Source organism: Vanacampus margaritifer, chromosome 19, assembly GCF_051991255.1.
Source record: "Vanacampus margaritifer isolate UIUO_Vmar chromosome 19, RoL_Vmar_1.0, whole genome shotgun sequence".
Classification (NCBI taxonomy): Eukaryota; Metazoa; Chordata; class Actinopteri; order Syngnathiformes; family Syngnathidae; genus Vanacampus; species Vanacampus margaritifer.
Window position 1 is genome coordinate 14545328 of NC_135450.1, and position 9056 is coordinate 14554383.

The 9056-nt window shown below is 41.2% G+C and overlaps 1 protein-coding gene across 3 annotated transcripts in view; it reads right to left on the reverse strand.

Annotated features, from left to right (window-relative positions):
* The window catches only part of mrps18a (mitochondrial ribosomal protein S18A), a 92328-nt gene that overhangs the window by 47812 nt on the left and 35460 nt on the right, over positions 1–9056 (reverse strand). The window lies entirely within an intron of this gene.

The window sequence follows — 9056 nt, forward strand, 5'->3', positions numbered from 1 at the left end:
TTCCCGCTTTCTCTGTGATCACCGCAGTGACCCGGACGGTCAAACAAAAACAGAACAATAATTCTGCCCGTGAGAAGCGTTCCTATTTCTCCAGCGTACTTTCTCAGCAGGTCCGCCGCAAGTGGCCCGAGGCTACGCATTCCATCTCCCCGCTGTACTTGCTGCCGAATATTGACTTACATGAAGCATTGCCGTCTCCCTCTTGAGATGTCTTTCCTTGTTTACATTCTTTTAGGACTCATGATGTAGGTCTGTGCATTTTTTCTTTTTCAAGTTGGAAGGACTGCGCTTATAATCTAAAAGTAGGGTACGCGGCGCACACATGCAGATTACTGGGCCAAATTTGAGCATTTCTCGGACGTCTCTGGCAGATTATCCTGAGCGATTATTCTGTGGTTTGGGGTGTCTTAATAGAGAACACCTAAAACAATACTTGAAGACAAAGTTAGTCGCGCAGTTTGTTGTCTTTGCAAAGAGGCCAGACAATTCGACGCAAAGTATCTCTGAGGTCTTTTGACATGTAAATGTTCAAACCCATAAAGATAAAGATTTAAACAGCTAAAATTCAGAAAAACGAAGAGCCACGCGGTTTTGGACAATCCTATTTTATATTTCATTATTGCGGATACTTGTGCGTAGTTATTAATTGCATTTGTGTCTTCTCCTACAAAAGTTGTCATATTTTCACTTTTTCTTCATTCTACAATCATTAGTCAGAAAATTATCTTTATTAGTCCGGCCGCTCGAGGGAAATCAGACTTGAAGCGCGCAAAATGGTCTTTTAATTGGATTACACAGACCACAGTACTGGTCCAGACTCTTGGGGGAAATGAACGTCTCTTTATTGTTAAGCCTATTGATGACGGGATAGGAAGAAACAAGTACTAGAAATAAAATGAAGTCATGTTTTAAACAAGTGATTCTAGGTCTTGAAAGTACGCATTTTTTTGCTTCTACTTTGAAACCAACCTTAATGTTTTGTTTCAGTGGAATTGATTTAAGCAGTGAGGTGGGTCCAATATTCCCTCATTAACTTCCGTCATCCGTGTAAACTGCGTGTGCGGAGCTTTGGGGAAACGACTGTCAAAATAATAATAATAAATTCCCCCCCCAAAAAAATAAATGACGTGATGTCACCTGAAAGCATGCTTCCATTTCGTCGTTTTTTTTTTTTTTTTTCAAGTACCGCATGCTTTTTTAATATATTTTTTTATGCATTTGTTACAATAAGAAAGTCATTAAAAATAGCAAACTCTTGGCGAATGAATTTCCTTTTTAATGTAATTGCTCTCTTCTTCTTTGCCATCAGTGGGACCCTTCCGTAGTAGCACCACTCGTGGAGTTAATCTTTTTAGTCAGTTATTGGATTCCAAATTTAGAGTAAAATAACATTTTCCCGGCAAACCTTTTTGACTCAAAGATTTTTCCCCCCCCCCACAAATTTTTGCTCCCATACACAAAGAGCCACGCTGCTCTTCTTACCTAACCATGTCCCCAAAATCAAATCACTCAACTTGAGCAACACAAAAAAAATTAAAAAATCCTTGATAATGACGCACTGTTAATAACATGGTCCATGGAAAAGATGATAGGGTGTGTATGCCTTCCAGTTCCTTTCCACCATTCAATGAAGTGGCTCGCCACTTGTGCGCACACACAATGGCTAACAATGGCTTGACTGTGGTGAAAGCGGTTCAAAAGCGCGCGCTCAAGGTGTGGCGTCCCGCCGGCGACTGACGTTTGCGTATAAGAATATGACAGTTTTATGATGCAACTGTGCGGCTGTGTTGAATTTTATGGGAAAGGGAGCAAGCAGATAGTTTTGCATGATCAATGAGCTCAACAATTCGTTGTCGAGAGGGCTGCCAAAATCTGCTTTTAAGAGGACAACTTGCGTAAGTTCAATACTTTCATTATGTCAGGTTGCTTCTTTCAAAGGAGCCAAGAAGTGATAAAGATTATGACTTTCAATGGACTAAAACGGGGCTATGCAAACTTTATGCGCAGAGGACACATTTTATTTTTAACCCTGGAGAACCCACGGGGTCAAATTTGGCCCCTATAAATGCTGCTACTCAAATAACAAATACCTTTTTTTTTTTTTACAAATTTAACTTCAAAAGTCCAGAGTGCCACTTCTGACCCCATGCATGGGGCCATCTAGTGGATGAATATTGCACTTACATGAGCCAGAGTGGTGGTGACAAGATGGCTGGCAACATGCTGTTTTGTTGAGCTGGAAATCAATCCAAACAAAACCATCTTCTCAGCAAACCATTAGATGGTAAAATTGTGTTTTTTTTTGTTAATCTATTTCATATCATGTTGCAGAATGCCTAGGAGTATGTTTCATATATATATATTTTGATAAATTAGCAACTCGGAGCTAGTTTAAAAAAAAAAGGGTTAAAATTGAAAAAAATTATATTTTGGTGTTCAGTGAACTTATAGCAGTCATTTAATGTATAATTCATAATTTTAGGGTTTAGGGTTATTGGGTTCTCCAGGGTTAAAACAGACTAATATTGGGAAATAAAACAGCTAAATGAATGCAACAAATAACACGACTCTTGAAAATGTAAGCGCTCGGTCGGCAAATAAAGGATGAGTATAAGTAATGTAGCGGACTGCATGCTAGCCCACCCTTGGACTAAATTTGGTTAAGCAGACGGAGAAATCACTCTGGGGCGCTACCTGTGCTATCTCTTTTAATGGACTCTTTCTTTCCCTTTGCTGATGACGCAAAGTGCGTTTATTCAGGTGAAAGCTTTCGTGTTTGCGTTTGTGATGATGCCATGCGCTCGTCAAGGGTTGTGACAGGACCACAATGGCGGATGGTGCGTGTGTTTGGGAATTGCCTGTAGTCACTCCGCCAACACAAACACACCTGGAAGATGCACTAACATCAGATAAAAAGCTCTACAAGGCAAACCATGGCAAACACTGCTCATTTAAACGACCTAGCCCAATTCATACTTATTTTAAGGGGGGGGTCTGTTTATTGAGATTGATCTCTTGGATGCTATTTGAAGACAAGTAAAACAAAGAGATTAGTCTTGCTTAGCTCCGCAAACAAACCGCAGTTTGCATCCTGCCAGCATCATGAGTCATGACATAAAACTTTACCCAACCTCAAAGGTTGCAACGGGTAAAAATCACTTCATTCGCATTTGGAGAAAGACAACAAAAATAAAAATAATAATAACAACAACAACAACAACAACAACAGGGTGACCATATTTCAATTTTCCCAAAAAAGTCACAGTTACACAGTGTACGTCATCTCCTATTGGTCACGCAATGCTAACCGGACATTTTCACAAACTTATAAAAACCCCGGACGCCCGAACAGGACGTAAGAAAATGTTCTGTCCTCCAAAATTCTGGTCAGCCTCAACAACAATAATCATCTTTTTTTTTTTACTTTATGGTTAGCATTAGCATCATCCCCAATCCAACACAAACCCTCTTTTCTTTAGCGCTAAAAGCTAACATTGTGTTTTCTAAATAAGGTTCCGTTTGCTTTTACATGGTCAACATTAGCATTGTCTCCAACCCCCATTAGCAATCTTGTCCTTCATGCAAGACACAAAATTAGCACCTTCTAAAGTATGATCCAGTTTTGAAATATGTTTAGTCACCATCATCCCCAAAGCAGCTACAAATTGGCACAAAGAGGGGTTCAAATGTTGAGCTTTCAGGTTCAGATGACTTTATTGGTCTCCACCGGGAAGAAATTCAGACAGAGGGGAAATGAATCCGTCTTAGTATGATCGTTATTAGCATCATATCTGACCTTACTAATACTATGCCATCTTCTTTTGAGCGCTAAAGGACAAACTAGCACTAACTAAGCCCAACATGTCCAGTCGCACCCGAAGTCCTCGAACTAGCGCTAACTAGGCTAAAGTCCAGCTTTGACGGTACTTGTTTGCTTTCTGTCGTGTGACTCCTACAATAACATGACTAAGCTGTCACATTTCAAACTGAGTAATGTTGACTGGACTTGAAATTGCTCGGACCAAAGTCCAGTCAAGTTTGCATTTTCTCGCTCTTTCTCGGGAGGTGGCAAAAGTACTCACACTGTGTACTTAAGAAGTAAAGATACTCGTGTTTTAAAGTTAAAGTCTTGTTTCAACTCCTGTACTTACAGACTTTGCAATGGACAAAAAAGTACAAACGAGTTTTTAACTGTCAATTATATACCTTCCCTATTATTGCATGTTATTTAAGAGCTAGCTAGCACTCGTGTATCAAAACGTCCTCATACGTTTGCTAACTTTGTTAGCAAAGTAACAAAAACTGCTTGATTAGGTCATGATAACAACTGAAAAAAAATACACCTCACTTGTATTGTTTTGTTGAGTTTTTTTTTTTCTTTCCCAGATTAGACGCAGAGCGATTTTGAATGCCAGATCGGCTTGCGGTTTTAGGCAAGACAACGCATTTGCCACAAATCATTCTTGTAGCCGACAACATCAAACAATTCTCTTAATTCAGGCCATGGATGGGTTTACTTTTTCCGACACTTGCCTTCAAATCTTATTGTTGACACTTTTCCACATTGTGTTGTCACCCAGTGTTGATTGAAGAAAGTACCAGGCCTATTTTGAAAGCGCAGATATCTTTTTTCAAAAGTAGGAAGTCATATTGAAAAGTCGTCAGAAAAATACATACCCAAGTAAATACAGATACCGGACACATCCGTGTAAGCAAAGAAACCGTTTACCAGCTTTCTCACGTCACTGACTAAATTATTTCATCTTTTGCGCTGTTTCCTTTCTTTGCTCAAGTGGAAGTACACGGCTCGCTAACTGGACGTGACGGGTCATGAGTAGCGACGAGGGTCGAGGGGAAAGGACGAGCCACTCGAGAAATGATGGGAAGCCATTTTTTACCCCATTTGCCGGTTAACGCACTTGAACTCTATCTAAAAGCCCCGACTTATCTCCTCTTCCCGATATAAGAGCGGGACGAGGGGAGGAGGCCCTGAGGCCGCTGCCTCTGTTGGGCCTCAGCTGGGCCGGGTCAACAGTTGCGGGGCTGATAGGTTGATGATTTATTCAGACGCTATCAGATGTGAGCAAAGTCATCTGTGGAGCCGCAATTGCCGCCAATTTCTCTCTCTCTCCCCCGCTTTGAGTGCGGGAGAGAGAGAGAGAGAGAGAGCCAGAGTGGCGTTTTGGCGAAAGATCGCAAAAAAAATGGAACGAGGTTGCTTTGTGTTCCAAAGACTACAAACAAGGCTTTTACTTGGGCGCTGACATTGGGAGACAGTAAACAGACTCAACAGACCATTTAATGTCTGCAGCTCATCCAGCAATCAGACAACTTTTACTCCAGGTTGGTCCCGAGGCACATTCATTATAAAGTTGCAAACTGTTTTTTGTTTTTTTTCCAGTCTAGTCGGCAGAATCGCTGCGGTGTAACTTACGGCAAAGGTTGGGGGGTAGGCGTAGACGTGGCGGGAACAAGGCAGGAATGTGGAATTTGGCTCAAGGTGGTTCGGCAGTCGGCCATTTTGTGCGTCTGGTGGCGCCTCTGATGCAATTTACAGTAGAACCGCAACAATGAACATGCTCCCACACGTGCAAAAATCATCAGTGTTTTCAAGCGGACCAAATCAAAGGAATGACGATAAATTTGCGGTTGCATTCATCTGGAAAAGACTGAATGATTGTTTCTCCGACCTCGATGCTGAAAGACAAGCATTTAATGCTTCTTATGCAACTTTTTTGTTTTTCTTACCATTTGCCGATCTGTCTAGTGTGTACGCTGCCCACGGAAAAAGACGCCCTCAGACCCTTCACCGGAAAACCCGGGCATAGCAGAATCACTGTGTCACCGCTCAATTGATCTCAAAAATGATTTGACCACCGATGAGTTTAGGCAAATGGGTCCCAATTTTATAGTCTTTGGAATAATCCGGCCAGGGATTGAACCCACAACCTCCCAGTCTAAGGGTAGACACTCTACCACTAGGGCACTGAGCTGGTCACGCCTAGTGATCTCTCTCGACACACATTTCCATTTTTAAACACTATATTTATATAGTAATCACTCATAATAATTAATAAATACATTTAGAATACGATAAATTGATACAATAAATATATTTCCAAGTGCTCTATCAAGACTTTCTATTGGAACCGATTTCATTGGTTGTTCGGCTAACCCAAAATATTGGTATGCCTGTAACCACCCGGAATGGTGAATGCCTGACCAATCTATTAGTTAAGCCAATATGAGCTAACCTACTAGATTGGTAGTTTTTTTTTTTTTTAACCAATCAACGCCTTTTCAGGTCTTTTAGTGTATCCCTTTTCAACAAGAGTTGCCATCCTTTGAGATGGAATTCAACTACTACTATCCTTCGCCACTACCCAAGATTCTTTACGCAACGTTGATCGATTCTAATATTGTCCTTATCGGAACTTTCCAATCGAGATATGGCCCACTTCCTTGGAACTATCGAACCTGAATTTCTCAGGAAATACGTATGTTGCAACTGAGGACATAAAGACACACCCAGAAAGACGAGGACATCCGATTTATATTGGGGTTGAAGGACGATTACGTCGATACTCTTGAATTTCTACAAGGCAGACTAACATGTCACAGCTGAGGCCATAAAGACACACGCAGGGAGACGAGGACATCCGATTTATCAAAGGGTTGCAGGGCGACTATGTTGCTACACAAAAGCAAAGATGTTCCCAATTTTGCAGTCTTCTCCAATTAAAGCCATTCATTTCTCCATATTTTGGAAGACAAACCAGTACTATCCTTCGCAACCACCCATTTTGGCAAGATCCTTTGATTGATGCCAGGACTCATTTAAAATAGTGTCTGTTCTGGATGACACTGCTGTGGACATCAGACAACAGATGTAATTAATTCTTTGGAAGCGTCGATGACACACCGAGGACAACTAAAACTGTCTTTAACAAGGGTTGCATCGTTGACAAAGTTCCATGAGGCGCTTTTTTATCTAAAAACAACCAAATAACTGGTGTCTGTAACCATAATTACCACCTAAAATAACCAACATGTAAACACAAATCACAAAGCATCTCATTGACGTGCATGGATTTGCGTTTGTCGTCACTGCTGGAAAAGGAGACGTTTCTTTAAATGGTGCATGTTAAAGTGGAGCCTCGGTGTCACCGCTAACAAAACCACATGCTAGTCTTTCAATAAACGCGACGCCGTCCGGAATGGCTCTGTCCATCCTTCCTGTCGGCACTTCCCCGTTATGCCTCAGCTCCCTCCTTGGCCGAGGTGTTGTCGTGTCAAGACACAGACAGCAGTAGTGTGTTGTCATCACACACTTAATTAGAGTCACTGCTACGTTTGGCCTCATAAGAACTGCAGTGACCGATTAGACCAGCAGAGGGCTGCACCTTTGTATGGAGACACCTTGAAAGCACTCAGGCCGCCTCTCCATAAATTTGTACTGATTTATCCCCAGCAGGCGGTTCTCTTCATTTCATAGCATTTGTCTTGGCTGCACTGCTCCCGTGGGCCAGAGTGCTGGTCCGGTGATGTCAGCTAAACTTGTTACAGACCATTTGGACTACCGAAACACATACAGAACATTTAATAACCGGCATCTATGATGTGTATGAGATATTTGATTTCAATGTTTTGGTTTTGTCATGTCATTTGTTTCAGAAATGCTCCAGAAGAAGTACATGGCATTTTAGAAAAGAATGGAAACACAAAGTGCCATATAACCCTCGGAAGGATGTGAAATGGCTTCCTTAAGGTATAATAATGATGATACGTTGGGACATAGGTGTTGAACCTAAGGCGGGGGAGGGGGCCAGGTCTGGCCCTTCATGGAAGCTACGACATTTTTTCTCTTATTTTGGCAGGAAAAACTGTACAAAATTTGCATATGTTCTTTACAAATATCACCCCAAAAAATTTCACCAAATCCCATTTTAACATAAACTGAACAATACTGTAGTTATATTGACCGTCACTATTTTCCATTACTTCTGATTTCAAATTGAAATTGAAGTTTAAAAAATATATATAATCGACTACAGGTGCAATTGTGTACATGACATGATGTGATTATACATTTGTATTATTTTGACAGTCTACCTACAATATGACCGTGCCAAAAATGATCATGATACACCTCTATTAGGAAATACAATTTAAAAAAAGAAAGAAAAAAAGAAAATAAGTGTATCAGTGGTCAAATCGTGTCGATCCGCACGTCGGCCACTCTTAACTTTGATTAACATTTAAATGAAGCTCTTCATCTGTCATCACTTTGGAAACTCCTCTTTTCCTTTCCTCGCACATCCTAGCCAAGATACACCAGCTGTTGCCCCCCCCCACAAAAAAAAATGAAGAGGAAGAAGACAGGTGGCTCTTTCTGAGCAGGACCATCCTTGACAAGCCCATTGAAGGAAAAAAAAAGGGGGAAGTCACGGCGAGACTCATGTGGGCGCCGACGTTGCACCGCTCACGCACGCTTGTGCCTGGACTACGTGCCCCCCCCCTCTACACACACACACACACACACACACACACACACACACACACACACACATGCAATTGAGAAAGTTACTGTCAATGCTGTTCAAAAGGACATTATTAGCTTTATTGTTTTAGCAATGTTATAATGAAGACCTATAATTAGAATGGCACTCAGTGGGCCACAGTGCCGAGCCAAGGTCGAGCTGTCCTGACTGTCTCCGGTCCTGTAGGTGGCGGTAATGTGCATTATTACAAAATTGCTGCCACAGATAGTATTCTTTCCCCACCATTTTTTTGCGTTCTGTGTCACTGCCCCCATTTGGCCCCATTGCAAGCAGACTGTAATGCTAAATATTTAAGTTTCAGTGTTATTCATACTTAATAATAAATAATAATAATAAATAAAAAATTGCTATTCTCAATTTATTCACAAGTTTTCTTAAAAATATTTTTTTTTAGGGGGGGGGGGGGGTTGTACTCAGTGTGAAATCCGGTTCTAGTCCTATAGCGAGTCAACCCAATTCTGCACATAAATCAGAATGCATGTAGTTAATCACTAA